Source organism: Pollicipes pollicipes, unplaced genomic scaffold, assembly GCF_011947565.3.
Source record: "Pollicipes pollicipes isolate AB1234 unplaced genomic scaffold, Ppol_2.1 Scaffold_7261;HRSCAF=8764_pilon_pilon_pilon, whole genome shotgun sequence".
Taxonomy (NCBI): domain Eukaryota; kingdom Metazoa; phylum Arthropoda; class Thecostraca; order Pollicipedomorpha; family Pollicipedidae; genus Pollicipes; species Pollicipes pollicipes.
This window is the reverse complement of record NW_023597054.1, coordinates 9,124,317-9,143,276: the sequence shown is the minus strand read 5'-3', so window position 1 is coordinate 9,143,276 and position 18,960 is coordinate 9,124,317. Positions and strand designations below refer to the sequence as shown.

Genomic DNA, 18,960 nt, shown 5'->3' with positions numbered 1-18,960 from the left:
TTATTTATTTCGTCGTTTCAACTATTGCTACTCACAATGCTCGCATGAGCGCCTATCATCTTCGAGAAATAACCATCTGACAATTGTAATTTCGGCAACAAACCAGTAATGTGATTTTTAACACGCAGGCAGCAGACCATTTATAGCATGTACTAAAGGGCAACGTAAGCGCCAAATCATGGACATACGAGAAACCAAGAATAGCATCCCAGCTCTGCACATTCGTGTCTCGAATTATCTGTTGGTGCGCTAAGCCTTCGCACATAACATAAGTTTGATCATTTTTATCGAATATTTGACAACTTACGGCCCATCGCGCGCAGACCAGAAAGGCGCCTACACTTACCTTAGCATTGCACTTCTTTCTACTTCTGGCCTTGTTATTGCACTCCTAATTTATTTCCAGTTCTGAAGCTTTAATTGATATTTCCAAACAGACAACATAGAGAAAGAGCCAACAATGTCGGTTGAACTGGAGCATTTCCGGCAATCTTAAAAAAACCGACCAAGCCACGGGAACCCAACACCGAAGCCAAGCCAGCGTTTTCGGTACGGTACATAAACGTCTATTAGCGCAGTGCATCTCATACACGAGTCCGGATAATGCGACTCGTACTTATTACAACCAAACACATCGTGACGACAATGTCGCTTAAGCTAAAACACTTGGGTTCAATTAATATGACTACTCCGTTGCCGTGAGATGCTGCCATTATGTCGTGTGGAGGGACTGTCGTAGCACCCTCTTAAAGTAGTGCACCTCTTGTACAATTCCAACGAGCGAGGCCTGAAATCGCTCTGACATTCAGAGAACATGAAATCGCTCTGACTCTGCCGAGACAATATGCCAACAGCAATCCTAAGGAAACGGACCAAGCCCCGGGAAACTAAGGTTGAAGCAAGGCCAGCGTTTTCGGTACGGTACATATACGTCCATTAGCGTAGTGCACCTCACACGCGGATCCGGATAATGCGATTCACACGTATTGGAACTAAACACATCGTGCTGACAATGTCGGTGGAACTGCAAGACTTCGGTGCAATGAATAAGACCCATGCATTGTCGTGACATGTTGGCATCATGTGCGGACGGACTGCAGTAGCACCCTCTTAAAGTAGTGCACCTCTTGTATAATTCGAAGTGACGAGACCTAAAAACCGCTCTGACATCAAAATACATGCTCTGCCGAGATAATATGCCGACAGCAACCCCAAGGAAATAGGCCGAGCCCCGCAAACCGAAGACCGAAGCAAAGCCAACGTTTTCTGTGCGGCACATATACGTTTATTGGCGCGGGGCACTTGAAACACCAGTCCTTATAGTTCGATTCACACTTACTAGAAGTAAACACGTCGTGGCGACAATGTCGTACTTCGGTTCAATGAACAAGACTCATGCATTGCCGTGAGATATCACCATCATGTTGCGCGGTCTGACCGTAGAAGCAGCCCCTTAAAGTAGTGTACGTCTTGCATTATTCCAGCTGGCGAGACCTGAAAACGCCTCTGGCATCCAAGAACATTCTCTACCCAGATAGTACTCTCGTGTATAAGGTGCACTGCGCTTTAAACATGTATGTACCGTACTGAAAACATTGGCCTCTCTTCGGTCTTCGGTTTCCGGGGCTTGGTCCGCCCCCTTAGAATTGCTGTTGGCACATCATCTCGGTAGAGTATGTTTTTAGATGTCAAAGCGGTTTTTAGGTGTCGCCAATTGGAATTATGCAAGAGGTGCACTGCTTTAAGAAGGTGCTACTACAGTCCGTCCGCACATGATGGTGACATCTTACGACAGTGCATAAGTCTTATTCATTGAACAAAAGTATTGCAGCTCAACCGACATTGTCGGCACAATGTGTTTATTTCTACTTAGTGTGAATCGCATTATAAGGACTCTTGTTTCAGGTGCCCTGTACGAATAAACGTATATGTACCGTACCGAAAGCGTTGCCTTTGCTTCGGGTTCATGTCGGCATATTATCTCGGCAGGGTATGTCTTTGCACATCAGAGTGTTTTTAGGTCTCGCCAATCGGAATTATACAAGAGGTGCACTACTTTAAGAGGGTGCTACTGCAGACTGTCCGCACATGATGCCAACATCTCACGACAATGCATGGGTCTTATTCATTGAGCCGAAGTGTTGTAACTGAACTGACATTGTCGGCACGACGTATTTATTTCTAGCAAGTGTGAATTGCATTATCCGGACCCGTGAATGAGGTGCACTGCGCCAATTAAAGCGTTTGTACCGTACTGAAAACGTGAGATTTACTTCGGTCTTCGGTTTCCGGGGCTTGGCTTACTACTTTGGCATTGTTGTTAGCATATTCCCTCGGTAGAGCATGTCTTTGGATGTGAGTTTGGTACGGTTTGGATGTTTCGGTACGGTACATATACGCTTATAGACGTATATGTGCCGTGCCGAAAACGCTGGCTTTGCTCCAGTCTTCAATTTCCGGGACTTGGTTCGTTTCCTTAGGATTGCTATTGGCGTATTATCTCGGTAGAGCATGTCTTTGGATGTCAGAGCGGTTTTTAGGTCTCGCCAATTGGAATTATACAAGAGGTGTACTACTTGAAGGGGGCGCTACTGCAGTCCGTCCGCACATGATGGCAACATCTCACGGCAATGCACGAATCTTATTCATCGGACCGAATTCTTGCAGTTCCACCGACATTGTCAGCACGATTTGTTTAGTTCCAAAAAGTGTGAATCGCATTATCTGGACTCGTGTGTGAGGTGCACTACTTTAGGAGGGTGCTGCGACAGTCCCTCCGCACGACATGATGGCAGCACCTCACGGCAACGGAGTAGTCGTATTAATTGAACCCAAGTGTTGTAGGTTAAGCGACACTGTCGTCACGATGTGTTTGGTTCTAGTAAGTGCGAGTCACATTATCCGGACTCGTGTATGAGGTGCACTGCGCTAATAGACGTTTATGTACCGTACCGAAAACGTTGGCTCGGGTTCGGTGTTGGGTTCCCGTGGCTTGGTCCGTTTTTTAAGACTTCTGGAAATGCTCCAGTTCAACCGACATTGTTGGCTCTTTTGTCTGTGTTGTCTGTTTGGAAATATCAATTAAAGCTTCAGAACTAGAAATAAATTAGGAGTGCAATAATAAGGTAAGAAGTAGAAAGAAGTGCAATGATAAGGTAAGAATGTAGGCGCCTTTCTGATCTGCGCGCGATGGGCCGTAAGCTATCAAATATTTGATAAAAATGATCAAAATCATGCTATGTTTGAAGGCTCAGCGCACCAACAGACTATTCGAGACACGAATGTGCAGAACTGGGATACTTCTCTTGGTTTCTCGTACGTCCGTGATTTGGTGCTTATATTGCCCTTTTCGTACGTGTTATAAATGGTCTGGTGCCTGCTTGTTAAAAATCACAACTGGTTTCGTGCTGAAATTATAAGACTGTGAGATGGCAATTTCTCAAAGATGATAGACAATCATGCGAGCACTGTCAGTAGCAATGGTCGAAACGACAAAATGAATAATGCTAACTGCCTGCTCATTATTTATGGTGCCAAAGATGTTGTTTGCGTTGTAAAATTTCAAAGTTGGGCAATTCTGCTAACGCGAGCTGGTTGTGCCCGTTTCGTACTGCGCATAAAACGCTCGCGGTGGATATTTTTATTCTTCTAAAAAAGGTGAAGTACTTGAAGAATCCCGACAATGGACTACGTCATATGATGTTGTCATATAGTTAACTGATTGCTATCCATCTCTCGATGATTCCAGCCCCGACAGGCGTAACGGTCTGCGTGATCACGGCCAGTCTGAAGGCTGTCAGTTCACTGCGCCGAACGGTTACGCAACATCAGCGCGTTGAACTGTGCATTCGCGTGCACCGGACGCGGGTCTGACCAAATATCCCTGAATTCTCAAGTTGTTTTTGCGAGAAAAGCTCACGCAGATTTTTCCCGAGATTGCCTTTGCACCATTGGAATTCGTGTAAACATTGGCTGCCCATGAGCTGAAATTGGCGGCGACCGATTGACCTCGCACAGGCGTAAACTGCAGCCATTGAACTGCTTCCGGTGCACGATCAGCACCGGCAGTGCGGTGTACACCAGCAGCTTCTTCCCGGCGCTGCGATGGATGGTGAACAAGCTTTAATTTGTTGTGAACTGTTCCCACAACTTACTTTTCACGAAAGAGCGAAACTATTTGAAAAGTTTGGTAACAGTTGAGTGCTACCTTGCTGGTGAACTTCATCCCTGTTTTGTAGCTTTATTCCTATATACCATCCGAACCGCCGACCGAAAGGTGCAGATCGTTCGCCGCTGGTAAGAGGCTGACTCAGCTCGCCATCGCCGTGGACCTTTGTTCGCACTCGCAAACAGTACCCGACTAAGTCGCAGTGTCGCCGGGAGCAGCGCGTCGCAAACGCCGAGCTGCGCGAGGCCGACACCCAGCGGCTGCGAGAGAGGCGGCAGAATGGGGCTTACCGGCAGCCGACGACGGCTGAGACAGTGGATGTCACTGCCGGCAGACGAGGGCTGTCGCGAGAGTGAGGAAGCGAGGCTGTGACAGAGTTGGCGAGACTACGGCTGTGAGAGGGAGCGGGAGCATCACTGTGGCACCGATCGCGCCCGGCCGGCATCGCCTAGCATCCGCGCTCTCAGGTGAGCGGTGCATGACATCGGTCCCGAATACCGTCCCGTTGCGTCGCACGGTGCACTTCTGTGGCGAGGAGAGCGCTCCACTCTGTGCCGTAGTGGAGGGAAGGTTCTGCGACATTGGCTGCCACCGCCGCTACACGTGGCCTCTGGGCGGCGGACAAAGTCGAGGGCGGAGCCTTTCAGCAATACTCCTGCCACTCAAACTTGGTGATGATGGTGGCCTTGATGACTGTATGCGAGGAACGACCTACGGGCGGTGGGCACACGCCGTGTGCAACTCTCCGGGGTCGTCCGCCTGGGGTGTCCACAACCGGAGGCTGGGTAAATCCTGAGCGAAGAGCGACCCCTGGGTGGTGGGCACGCCCCGTGTGCGAGTCTCCAGGGTCGGCTGCACCTTCGCCTGGGGTCCTTGCAGCCGGCGGCTTGGCGAATCCGAAGCGGGGAGCGACCTCCGGGAGGTCGGCACGCCCCGTGTCGGCTGTACCTCCGCCTGGGGTCCGTATAGCCAGAGGCTGGGCAAATCCCTAGCTTTGCACCGCTATAAGTGCACGACCCGACGCGCCGGCACCTGGACGAGGAGGCCTGTGCTCAGGCTCGGAGAAATGCAGCTGCTGGCATCGGCGTTCGTTGCCGTCCAGCGCCGACTGCTGGAGCTACTGGTCCGCCTCCAGCTCCTGCCGCACCAGGTGAACCCGTCGTTCCATGATTTCATCATGGGCTGCGAGATGCTGGAAAGCCACATTGACAGCGTGGCGCTGGTCATCCGCGTGGGTGCTCGACCCACAGACAAGCACCGGCACAGGTATAACCTGCTTGGGAGATTTCGCGAAGTGTCTGTGCTCAGGGTGAGCAGCCTGCCGTTAGGATATCGTCTCGCAACAGGAAGGCGACGATTGCCAGTTGACCCTGGTCGCCATCAACAGTTCGCAGCGGCTGCAGTGGCTCTGACAGTGACTGTGGCAGTGGCTCTGACAGTGACTGTGGCAGTGGCTGTTCTCGTCGTGACGCGTCGCGTGTGGCACGTCGCGTCGCGTGTGGCACGTGTACCCCATTGGTGGAACATGGCGAAACGAGAAATTCGCAAATTTCCAAAATCACCGAGTGGCGGACGAAAACCTGGTCCCTGTCGTGGCAATGGTGGGCCACATCGAGACGAAATCAGCACATTCAGACTCGGCAAGGAACGGGCAATGGAACCGGTAAAGGGACGGATTAATGTGTGCGAAGGCAAACGTGCGATATGCAAAAATCCTTGATCCGTCGGTTTGCGGGAACTTTCACGATTTATGTCAAATCTCGGCGCTCCGGGCAGACGATGCCATGAAGCCAGCCGCGCGGAGTACGCGCATGTCCCGCTTACAAATCACCCGCGCGGCCCAGCGCTGACCGACCCATTACGACGCCCTGAAGCCAGCCGCGCGGGGTACGCCTATGTCCCGCCTACAAATCACGCGCGCGGCCCAGCGCTGGCCGACCCGTTACGACGCCATGAAGCCAGCCGCGTGAGGCACGCGCATGTTCCGCCTACAAATCACCCGCGCGGCCCAGCGCTGACCGACCCATTACGACGCCCTGAAGCCAGCCGCGCGGGGTACGCGCATGTTCCGCCTACAAATCACGCGCGAGGCCCGGCGCTGGCCGACCCGTTACGATGGGTCGGCCAGCGCTGACCCAGCCGGCAATCGCCTGGGCGACCCAGCCGCTCAAGCAACGATCAATGTCGCGTTTTATTTAGAAATATATATATATATATATATATATATATATATATATATATATAATATGGCGCGCTGGCGCCTAGACGGAGCAACCTGGAGGCGTAAAAATGGCACAGGCATAAAGGCAAGCTTTTGCAGTTACTGGCGGCTTGGCGATTGTTACCAAAATATTGTGAAATTCGCACATATCTTGAGTGGATGTTGATCGCCGTGAACCTAGCTTTGCTAATGCGCCACTTTCACGATCCCCACTTTGCTCTGTTAGTGGCGTCGGTACGTGTCTGGTGAAAGTATTTGACTGTGTCGATCCCGTTTCGCTGGGACACTCCGTTGCTGAACTACGATCCGAGTTTCGCCTCTCGTCTTGGCGATTTTGTTAAGTTGCTCGTGATGCGTTTCCCGTGCTAAAGCAATGCGGCACGTGTGCGCGTGCTGGCAGCGATCCGCCGGTCCGACCCGATTTCAAATTGATTGTATTAATCCCCCCCCCCTGTTGGCCTAACCGCACGCCAAATTTGGCCTAGCTGGCTGACACCGGCGCCGAGCGCGAATACATTTGTGGATGACAAACGGACGGACGGACGGACCCCCTGAGAACTGTTAGAGTGATGTGCCGATGCTACCCGCCGAGAGGTAGAACTAACAAGCTTAACGTGCAGGGATAGCACGGCAGAACCGCTTTCATTATCCGTTCCTGTGAATCTTGACTACCGTTCAGTGATATGATGAAAGATAACAGTAGTGATTGAGGACCTGAAAATATTCTTCGCAATGTGCCAACTGGAAACGTTAAAAACAACGAGTGTGTCCTTAAAAGGTGTTATGATTTCATTTTTTAATATTGGAACGCTGATTCCGATATTCTACTTTTTGACGAATCCAAATATTCCGTTGAACAACCGAATGCGCCGCATCCGGATGCTTGGCTCTAATGGGCACTACTCGTATTTAGTAATTCAGCCAACAAGCAAGCAAGCATTTTGTCATGTCACCGTTTTTCAGTATCGACGTTTTGGCACGTCGCGATTTCCAGTTCGCCGTTTAACCTACCGCGAATATGGCAGGTCGATTTTTGAAAAGATTTTATCCTTTGTGGGTCGCTATTAGGCCCATCGCCATTTTGGAATGTCCGCTTTCTACATTTCGTGTCTTTGCGGTTCGCCGTTTAGTCAATCCGACTTTTTGCTCCGTCGACTGTTTTACGTGTCGCCATTTCTGCACTCATCATTTCGTGGTCGAAACAAGGTATTTTCCAAAAGGACTTTTCTACTTTTTGTCCCTGCACCGAGCATAAGACTTCCAAAAGTTTGCCTGAACGCGTTTGCGTGCTTCCATCGTGGTCGCAAAATGGATGTGTTCACGCATACTCCGTACTGCAAATACGATGTGCAATAAGATTGTCCCTGTGATATACTTCTGGCGCAGGCTGCCAACGGTGGTCCTGTTTGCAGCGCCGGCTGACCACGATTTCCACGCGTGTGAAGCTCAGCACTGTCAAACGTCTCAGTGCCTCAGACGTCCTGCCTCAGTGAGCGTCAGGCCCGCCCAGGAACGGCGTTACGGGTTCGCGGAAACGAAGGGTTGGAGACTCACAGTCAGGGCTCATGTTGCACTGCCTTTGCTTAGGTCGCCCGCTCCCGCTCGTCGCACTGGTGGTCTGGGTGCTTATATAAGCATGTTAAGCATGACAGTGCTGTTTTCGCATCTCAGTCACGCTTTCTTGCAGCAATTATCAGATTTATGTAGGTTAACGGAACGTGCGCTCTCGGAAGATCACTATCGATTAGTAAAAAGAGATGCCGACTGTCCACACATCCTTTTCGTGGGATTTACACTGGTTGAAGATTTGCCTCCAGCCTTTTGTCGCTCTGTTGGGATGGACAAACTTAACGTTTCTTTGAAAAAGCCCGCCAAATGCGTGTGCACTGAAGCATTGAGAGACTGGTCTTAAAATGCATTTCACTCATCACCCCCCAACACACACACACACACACACACACACACACACACACACGCACACACGCACGCACGCACGCACGCACACACACACACACACACACACACACACACACACACACACACACACACACACACACGCACGCACGCACGCACGCACGCACGCACGCACGCACGCACGCACGCACGCACGCACGCACGCACGCACGCACGCACGCACGCACCACGCACGCACCACACACCACACACACACACACACACACACACACACACACACACACACACACCTGTGCCGTGCTTTACGGGACACCTGACTCAGCCGTCACTAGCGAGAACCACCCGAACGAATGGCGGTATCGCAGCCAAATTGGAAGGCCATGCAGCCGATTTGGCCGTTTAAGAACAGGATGGGTCGTTCGAGGGATAACACTGCCATCTTTAGCTTACACTGGCAATTGAAAATACCGAGGACATAGTGATGACAGAGGACCGTGTGTGACTTTTCTGTCATATTCAGCTGTGTATTGAGGACCAGGAATTGCACCTGGAAATTAAGGACAAAGGGACAAAGGCTCTCACGTCTGGGGCCTCGAACATCATTCAGAAGGACTCCTTGGGGGTTGCTGGGAAACTGAGGGACCCTTTACCGGTGAGAGACAATGTCGAACAGTTTGTTTTGGATATCTGTCGACAAATGTATCGCTTGAAACCAACATGTTAATTAATCAGCGAGGCAACGACCATCTCATAAGACAGTGTCGCGGCCACCTTTGAAAGATGACGGCGACAAACCAAACACGGCCAGATATCAATATGCTACCTTGTGCACGAGCGCGCAGCCAGAGCCTTGGCAATGGGCCAGGGGCAGGCACAAGGTTGATAAAGGGCTCCCCAATAATGAAACCCCCCCCCCCCCCAAACAAAAATCTCACTGGCATTGGAGTGCCCCATCGTGCCGGCCGGGGCTCTGAATGGTCTTCCAGCCGACCTTTCTGGCCTTTGGGCCCTCAAACCAGGCCCTTTATCGTAAATCCCGAGGCCCCTCGGGTCCCCTGAAACCTTAGGCAGGGGGAACGTGCCCCCTGTGGCCTTCCCTCCCCTGTGCTCCTGCTTGCGCGTCAGGCTGTTGGTATGCGTTCAGATATAGGCAAATAACGGCGGATCGTAGGCTTTCTGCTGCTTAAATCATTCATCTATAATATAACAATCGTTTTACTCTATTTTATCATGGTGCACTTTCCGGTCGTCCCGTTAAAATCTAAATCAAGTCGGATAAATAGTAGCATACGCCATGTTAATACCTGCTGAACATTCTTCATGAAAAAGCCCCGCCCAGGCCGGTTGATATCACCAACGGATTTTGGCTCCATCGCCCTCCATACGACATTGGCTCCATGCTGTGGAATCGCCTCGGACCGAGTAACAAATGACTGCAGTTCATTAAACTACCCGATGAGTGTTTGCCCCGACGGCTGGCCACCCGGGACACTAAATGTTTTCCGTCCCCAACGGCCCGATTAGAGTAGGAGAAAGGGCAACCAACGCCTTTTGGGTTTCCATGACCCTTTAGCACTAGTAGTGCTAACAGTGCTAAAGCATCAGCAATGACCCGGTCGGCGGCACACTACTCGACGGCGGTTTTCCCGAAGCTTCTGCTGTTGCAACGGTTGCAGCAGAGGGCGGCCGGGGCTGAGGAGCGGGCAACGGATGCGACGCTCCAAACAGCGGTGGAAAAATTGACTCGAGGTGCTGCTGGAACTGTTTATCTGCTGACCGAGCTACTGCAGTTTCAGGTACTTCGGCGGGCAGCCGCCGTTCATCCCATTCGCAGGTGACTCCGACAGTCTCTTCTATACTGTCGGTGTTCCAGTCAGTATACAAAGTCCCATGTTGCTCGACCCTGCTCGCGCACCCCGGTGTCTTGGTGCTGTGGATGTGACTGGCGGCGCGAGTGCGCGGTGGCCTCCATTGGTGGGGTGCACAGTTCGTGGCCCGCCGTTGGGACGCGGCTTGTGCCGGCGTCAATGCAGCGGTGTACTTAATGATGGCCTCTTATGCGACTGAGTGTGGGTGAATGGTTCGCTGTTGGCGCAACTGTGAGTCACGCGCTCACGCTACCTGTTAAATGTGCCTTTCCCACGGCTTGCGTATGTGTTGGGTTTTTATATACGTGTCAATTACGCATATGCACTTTCTTCATACAAGCGGAATCCATGGTGCGGCGGGACGTAGCAATCAGCTGCTGACCGAGGAAGGAGGACCGTGAAACACTAAAATCAATGAGTCAGTCGTTACAGTCATTGCAGTCCGTCACTGAAGCCAAACGAGCTGCCTCATAAACATGTCGGCTGGTTGGCTGATGCGAGATTTCGTGCTCGACGCCCACGCGCCCATTTCAGTCTTCAAAAACTAGTCAAAGGCCCCTGTGGCCCACCACTTCCCAATGTAACAAGTGTGCTTTGGTTAAGTGTAGTGGTGTCAGATTTGCCAACGGATTTCAAAAATGACGTAGAGAAAGAAGCATTTGCATTGAATCCTGTATTGGAAAGATGCAACAGGAGAATGACACACGTAATTTGTTTCCAAATTGACATTCAGGTATAACGCATTTTTACCAATGGGGTGGGTCTGTTTCCATGCTTAGGTGTCATCTTCCGCCCAGAATTGCAAATCTCGCCACACTGCCCTTGGTGAGCACTGCTTTTTCACCGTTCATCAGCTCCATCTACACAGATTGCTACTATAAACGGGAGCAACAACATGGAGATCGTTTTTGTCCTTGCGAAATTTACTAGCGAGCATCATCCAAACGTGAACGAATTCGACATCTAATGTGTAAGTCACCGAGACTCACTTCGCCTTACGACGTGCTCTAACAATCACGTTATGGACATGGATTTAACATCTCCCCATGAGCGCTAGGACAGAGCATTTTCTGCTGACAGGGCACGTAAGCATGCAGCTTGGCCAGAAACCTCCATGCGGCTAATAAACAGGCCAAGCTGCCTCATCACAGCTGCCTTTTCCGCATTGCACCAGGCAATACGTCTTTTTTGCCAGTGGTGTTTTTTTCCTGAGCGTCATCGTTAGTCTCTCGATGTGAAGATGTCTCCTCCGGAAGCAAGTCTCCCTTCCCCTCTTGGCTTTTTGTCCAGGTAGGACATTTGCGACCTCCACCACACAATCGTCTTCACCCATGTCCTCCGGACCGTCCTCTTCTGCCATTGGTGCGCTGTTGAGGTGGTCGACTTCGTCCAGATTTTTCCCTTTGCAGACAGAGATGCCATTTTTGGTTCATTGGTTTTATACAACACGCATCACATCCCAGCCTACTCCTGTACATTTCGCTTCGATCCTGAGCATAAAGCACAGCGACTTTAAAACATGGAAAAGGGAAACAACATAACTGACCCAAAACGCAACGCCAACTGTATTCTCGCTCCGTTGTTTCGTAATCTACGAACTACACACTGCACAACTACATCTTTAGAATACCGCTCCGTATTTAAGATCATCTAGAAAATGCATACAGTTTGGCTCCAATGGTAATTTGCAGGCCGTCCAATGCTTGAAAGCGGACCTTCAAATACTCGCATCCTTAACGAGTGTCGCTCTCTTGGAGTAATCTGGAAAGCCGAAAACGGGTGAGATATGAGAAATTTCAGTTCAGAACAGGATTGTGACCCCCACGTGAAAGAAAGTTGTGCTTGTGTTCAGAAGCGTGGGCATGCACCACGCTGATGGCTCACGGGTGGTGGAATTAAAATAGCTGTGCAATAGTCGTGTCCCGAAAGATAGCTTTCCAGTTCACAGCAAATCCGTAAATGAATATCGGAGGCCACCGGCCTCCCGTCCGCGTACATATTACCCATCTTGTTAGAGCACATACACTGCCGTCAAGAAGAAGGAAGTGATGGGGCGGCGATGGGGGCGGAGAGAGGGGGACAACAATAAATCGTACTAAGCTCTAGCCACGCAGCCGAACTTAACCTGAAATTAGGCCAACGACGGCAGAGTCGCCAACATTCATCGTCAACGCGATCAGCAGCTACCGTGATTCGGACGGCCCTCATGCATGGTACGCGCGCCCGTTGGCAAACTATGGCGTGCCTGTCTTCATTCCTGTAGCCACGCACGCACAGCTGCGATGGGAATCGATTTAGAGAAGAGCAACAGTTGAGGTATCATCGCTGGCCGCATACGGCAAGTGTAAATCCATGCCCTGATGTCCTAGGCTTACTACGCCCTGCTAATGCCATGCTGTTCATGCACGCCATACGGTTAACAGTCGTAAGACAGCGAGGCATAACCGAAACGAGTTGTGGTAAAAAGCTTATTGCCTCTAAGCTCAAACAACGCATCAATAAGAAATGACGAAACTACGACAGACAGGCGGCGGTGGCCCACAGACCGTCATCCCAGCCCCCGGGCGAGTACGCCCCCCTAGCCCAAGTGTATGTCTACTGGCTGGTTGGTAAGAGTGGACAGTTTTCTGATCACTGCCATATCGCGGGTAGTGCAGGATGAAGGTAGTGTGCGTCATGATGCAAACATTATGACATATTTGATTTATGATTTTGGATCGAGTGCATATTGTGAGTGTGATTGCACGCTATATGTGAATGCATCAACAAAAATTACAAAAAGACCAGACAACCAAACCGCTGACCTGACCATCGCATTTGAAACTATCCAACGTCACACCGTGATGCTGGCCGCGAAACAGATGGGAGGCAGCCCCAATGCACATCAACGCCGTAACTGTTTTTGACAACGTGACACGCTGGAAGACCGACACCCCTCCTTGCTGCGGATGGGCTTCTCCACGCCATTGCGAGACACTCGTCTGTCTAGCCCCCGCAGACGAGGTCTCTTCGCAGGCATTTTGGTCTGCCCGGAGTGCGCAGACCAAAACCATGCTTAGTGTCCCCTCGATGGATTTTTGGCAACACCGTTATGGCCCGGAGCCGGATGTGGCAGCCAAACCCGCTACCACAAGCTATGTTCAGTGAGCGGCCGGACCCCACGCTCATGAAAGCGTCGGTGATTCCCGCGCAAACAAACCGGTGTTGGTGATGCATATATTATATACACACATATATATATATATATATATTATATATATATATATATATATATACATATATATACATACATATATATGTATGTATATATGTATATATACATATATACATATATGTATATATATATATATATGTATATATGTATATGTATATATGTATATATATAGATAGAGAGAGAGAGAGAGAGAGAGAGAGAGAGAGAGAGAGAGAGAGAGGAGAGAGAGAGAGAGAGAGAGAGAGATGGAGGGAGGGAGGGAGGGAGGGGAGGGAGAGGGAGAGGGAGAGGGAGAGGGAGAGGGAGAGGGAGAGGGAGATGGAGAGGGAGAGGGAGAAAGGGGAGAGGGAGAGAGAGAGAGAGAGAGAGAAGAGAGAGAGAGATATATATATATATATATATATATATATATATATATCATTGATCCCGTCGTAAAATGCGTAAAACAACATACAGTAATGACCCAAGGCCTGGTTCATTCGTCCCATTCATGGGAAATAATTAAAGAAACAGTGTTGCAGCAAACATCCTAAGCCACGCACATTTCACATACGATGAAAAAACCGGGACTGCCAGCGACTACAAACTTTTTAAAGCAGCTTCTGCACCCCACCTGTTCGAATTTGGCAGGGAAACTGCTTACGAGGCCTATTTCCACCATCGCCAATGCTTCTCATTGTTCTTCGGGTAGCCGTGCCCGCGGTAAATATTCTCGAGAACCCATGAGCTTGAACTCTTGACCCGAACACCCCAAAATCTGTCTTTCCCGAAGAAAATCATGCTCCATATTGCAAATAGCGTGTGAAAATGCTGTTGCGTGTAAGTCCTTAAACATCCCAAATATAGCCTGAGTTACCTTTGTTGCAGTAAACTTTCCGGAGGGCTTCTTTTAGAGGACTAAACTTCTTTAACTCTCCCAATGGTATACATATAGGCCACCTGAGAAAAAAAGTTTTTGCATGTTTTCATTAAAGAATGACGCCATGCACCGGTGGTGCCACAGAGAAGGAGCACTAAATGTTGACAAGACCATTCGATGACGCGGATGCGGGTGTACCTACGTAATTGCAGGCCGCGATATGTAAGTGGTGTTGGTGCAGGTGGTGGTGGCGTTAGTTTCAGAATAAAGTGGGGCTGGTACAGTCGACACGTGCTTGCGTAGACCAGCAATGAGGATGGTGGAATGAGATACCAAAATGACGTTACACTGAGGTCACGCACCATGCAGGAGCTGTTATGGTCACACACTGGTAGGGGGGGGGGGGGGAGGCAGACATTGGTAGTGTTGGCAGGATCAGACACTGGTGAAACTGGCAGGGCAATGGGGTCAGCTGCATGGAGCCGACACTTGCATGGAGCTGGAGGGGTCAGACACCATGGTGGGATGGGTAGACCCAGACATTGTGGTGGGGTGCATGGTGTCATGCACTGTAATGACATCCTACTGGTTAAGGCACTGATACGGATGGTGGAGCCAGGCAGTGTAGTGGCATATTTGTGGGGGTCGGACGATGTAGTGGTGTTGGCAGTGTTGGACAATGTGATGGGGTAGATGGAGAAATAAAAGCATGCATGAAATGCTAGGTTAGAGCTGATGACAACAAATTCTACATGTCACAAATGCTTCACACCTTCTTCAGAGTAGTCATTTCCTAAATAATTTGACTTTCCTGACATCAACTGACCTGAATCAAGCCGGTCGCACTAAGGCTTTCTGGTCTTCAATAGCTCTAATGTCCAGTGGCTATCACATCACCTGAAACAGCAACAATGCTAAAAATTATTCAGTGGGTGGAGATTAACTAAGGGCTAAGTAAGTATTTGTTTTCTTTTTAGCGCCCCGGAGGTGTTCATTGTATCTTAAACGTGAGGGACGCATGGACTTCCCGACATAGACTCAAACAAAACAGGGAATACCCCATTCGGTGACCATTTTTTGGCAAAACATGCTCAGGCTGAAATCGAGGGAGATATGGACCCTATGCCCCTTTCAGAGCCCAAAGTCGTCTACAGAGCAGAGGACCACCCAGGTAGGGAAAAATTGAATCTATTCTTGCAAAAAATCAGCGACCAAATTTTAACATACAAAGCTCATCCTGGCCGATTATGCAAACGTGATATGTGCCTTTATATGCGATGTGTGCTAGCTTAAAATAGTTAACATGTGAAGTGACGCCTGACGCGTGATGTGCGATGTCTGTTCAGTTGAAATCGCTTGCATGTATAATTGATGCGCGACTGTGATGCCTGTTAACCTCAACTCGCTTGTATGTTTGAATGAAGCGTAATGCATGACGCCTACTTGCTTGAATTAGTTTGCATGTACACGTATTGTCGCCTACTCTAATTATTAGATAAGCACCGTATCGTGGTAACGGCTAGCAAAAACTTTTTGTTTAATCCTCTAAGAGTTGGTGTCCTGTAAGAACTGGCTTTCTATTTCCAAAAAAGCTGAAAAATCGAGTAGGTTCACCAGCAGGCAATTTTGAATTTATTTCTGCTACTTTTTCGATATAGGCATGTTGCCGAAATATCAACTCAACTATATCTTTATTCTGCCGGTTTTTCTTCGACGAATAAGGCTATTAATATCGTCTTAGCTATGTGAAAAATGCTCCTCTGCTAACGCTAATGCACTGAACAACTTACGTAATCTTGCACAACATTGATTTGAGCCAACTGACGGCCGTTACGTCTGAAAATTTATTCACAAAGCCGGATATGAACGACGTAACAGTCATATGATGGCTTGCCTTAATCGCCCTATGGCCAATGAAATGGCAGGATTTGGAGACATTACGCGTTGTGGGTGCTTGGGTGACCTTGAAATAGTCACCACGAAATAATATACGCACCTTTGCAGGTGTGTAGCTCAGAAACTAGAAAAGTTTAGAAAATTAGAAGGGTGCTTAAGAATGGCAGGACTGTGTAACATACTGAATGATCTTCAAGATGGCTAATTTCAGTTGAAACCCATACAAATGTGGCACACACCCTTTTATGCTCTGGTATCTACAACACACTAAGGTTCCGATGTATGGAAAACCTTGTTTGTAATGATTTCCCCTTCAAGGCTAAATTGGTGCCCAAAGCCTCTAAAAACGTGTTGTTCTAGGGGGTTGGGGAACATGTCTGTAAGTACCTAACGGCAACATTTTTGAAATGTAACACAACACCCACTGCAAATGCATGAGAAAAACTGCAAGCATCCCCCTTACAAACGTCTGGTCTAGCGTGATAAACCTACCAAAACAATTGCATAATATTGCTGAAGTCAATCTCTTCAACCACCTTCAAAAGCTGACACAATGTTTGCCACTTCAGAAACTATCCTTATCGGCACACCATTCTCTAATCAATCAAGGCAGATCAGTCCTCCATTTGCTACAGTTGTCGGTAAAGAGGGCTCACCAATCCCTTTCGAATATTCACTACTCACTTTTCAAAACCTTGCCGGACGACAATAACTTGCATCCAACGTAAGCCCAGTCTTCTCGTCCGAGAGGCCACACACTGCAATGTCACCGTCGCGCTCGTTCCAAGAACGCGCAATGGCGGTGATAGAGCTACGCAACCCATGTGACTTAATACAATGTACATTAATGTTTTTCATCACCAGTTTCAACGTGATTCAGTGTGATTTAAATGCTTACACCGAACGCAAACAACTTACAAGTGATGAGGCCATATCATGGAGCAGCATGATTTCGCATTTCCTTATTCATCTCTATTCTCTTCCACGTGACCTTGCCACCTGAAAAACATACACACGCCCGCAGTTCGTCCAAGAAAACACACTTCACACAACCGGAAGTAAAAATGCACATAATCACGCCTTTCGAGGACCAGCTGAAAATCAAATAAACATGTTCAAACAAGACTAAATATCTCATTTAAGGCCTCTGAAAACCGAGGTCCGGCATTTGGACCTCGGTAGTGACTACCGGACCGCGGCAGTGACGGGTTGTTGGGTGTGTAAGCGGATTCGGTCCTCTGTTTTCACGGCGCACACACACACACACACACACACACACACACACACACACACACACACACACACACACACACACACACACACACACACACACACACACACACACACACACACGCACGCACGCACGCACGCACGCACGCACGCACGCACGCACGCACGCACGCACGCACGCACATTGTGTGCCGTGCTTTACGGGACACCTGGCTTAACCGTCACTACCGAGAACCACCCGAACGAATGGCGGCATCGCAGCCAAACTGGAAGGCCATGCAGCCAATTGGCCGTTTAGGAACAGGATAGGTGGTTCGAGGGGTCAAGCTGCCATCTTTAGCTTACACTGGCAATTGAAAATACCGTGGACATAGTGATAACAGAGGACCGTGTGTGACTTTTCTGTCATATTCAGCTGTGTATTGAGGACCAGGAATTGCACCTGGAAATTAAGGACAAAGGGACAAAGGCTCTCACGTCTGGGGCCTCGAACATCATTCAGAAGGACTCCTTGGGGGTTGCTGGGAAACTGAGGGCCCCTTAACCGGTGAAAGACGATGTCGAACAGTCTGTTTTGAATATTTGTCGACAAATGTATCGCTTGAAACCAACATGTTAATTAACCAGCGAAGCAACGACCATTTCATAAGCCAGTGTCGCGGCCACCTTTGAAAGATGACGGCGACAAACCAAACACGGCCAGATATCAATATGCTACCTCGTACACAAGTGCGCAGCCAGAGCCTTGGCAATGGGCCAGGGGCACGCACAAGGTTGATAAAGGGTTCCCCAATAGTGAAAGCCCCCCCCCCCCCCCAAACAAAAATCTCACTGGCATTGGAGTGCCCCATCGTGCCGGCCGGGGCTCTGAATGGTCTTTCAGCCGACCTTTCTGGCCTTTGGGCCCTCAAACCAGGCCCTTTATCGTAAATCCCGAGGCCCCTCGGGTCCCCTGAAACCTTAGGCAGGGGGAACGTGCCCCCTGTGGCCTTCCCTCCCCTGTGCTCCTGCTTGCGCGTCAGGCCGTCGGTTTGCGTTCAGATATAGGCAAATAACGGCGGATCGTAGGCTTTCTGCTGCTTAAATCATTCATCTATAATATAACAATCGTTTTACTTTATTTTATCATGGTGCACTCCGTTCGTCCCGTTAAAGTATAAATCCAGTCGGATAAATAGTAGCACACGCCATGTTAATACCTGCTAGACATTCTTCATGAAAAAGCCCCGCCCAGGCCGGTTGATATCACCAACGGATTTTGGCTCCATCGACCTCCATACGATATTGGCTCCATGCTGTGGAATCGCCTCGGACCGCATAACAAATGACTGCAGTTCATTAAACCACCCGATGAGTGTTTGCCCCGACGGCTGGACACCCGGGGCACTAAATGTTTCCGTCCCCAACGGCCCGATTAGAGTAGGAGAAAGGGCAACCAACGCCTTTTGGGTTTCCATGACCCTTTAGCCCTAATAGTGCTAACAGTGCTAAAGCATCATCAATGATGCGGTCGGCGGCACACTACCCGACGGCGGTTTTCCCGAAGCTTCTGCTGTTGCAACGGTTGCAGCAGAGGGCGGCCGGGGCTGA

General features: G+C 49.6%; 1 protein-coding gene and 1 long non-coding RNA gene across 2 annotated transcripts in view; one reads left to right on the top strand and one right to left on the bottom strand.

Moving 5' to 3' along the window:
* Positions 1–18,960, top strand: part of gb (solute carrier family 7 member genderblind) — a 41,234-nt gene that overhangs the window by 1,338 nt on the left and 20,936 nt on the right. Inside the window, exon 2 of the mRNA XM_037235991.1 lies at positions 4,503–4,635. The gene's annotated coding sequence lies outside the window, so the exon portion shown is untranslated. The remainder of the gene's footprint in view (positions 1–4,502; positions 4,636–18,960) is intronic.
* On the bottom strand, positions 11,584–16,941 carry LOC119112032 (uncharacterized). The gene is made up of 4 exons (XR_005095671.1): positions 16,825–16,941; positions 15,071–15,141; positions 14,242–14,324; positions 11,584–11,932 (listed from the first exon to the last, which is right to left on the bottom strand). It is a non-coding gene; the product is annotated as an uncharacterized LOC119112032 (long non-coding RNA).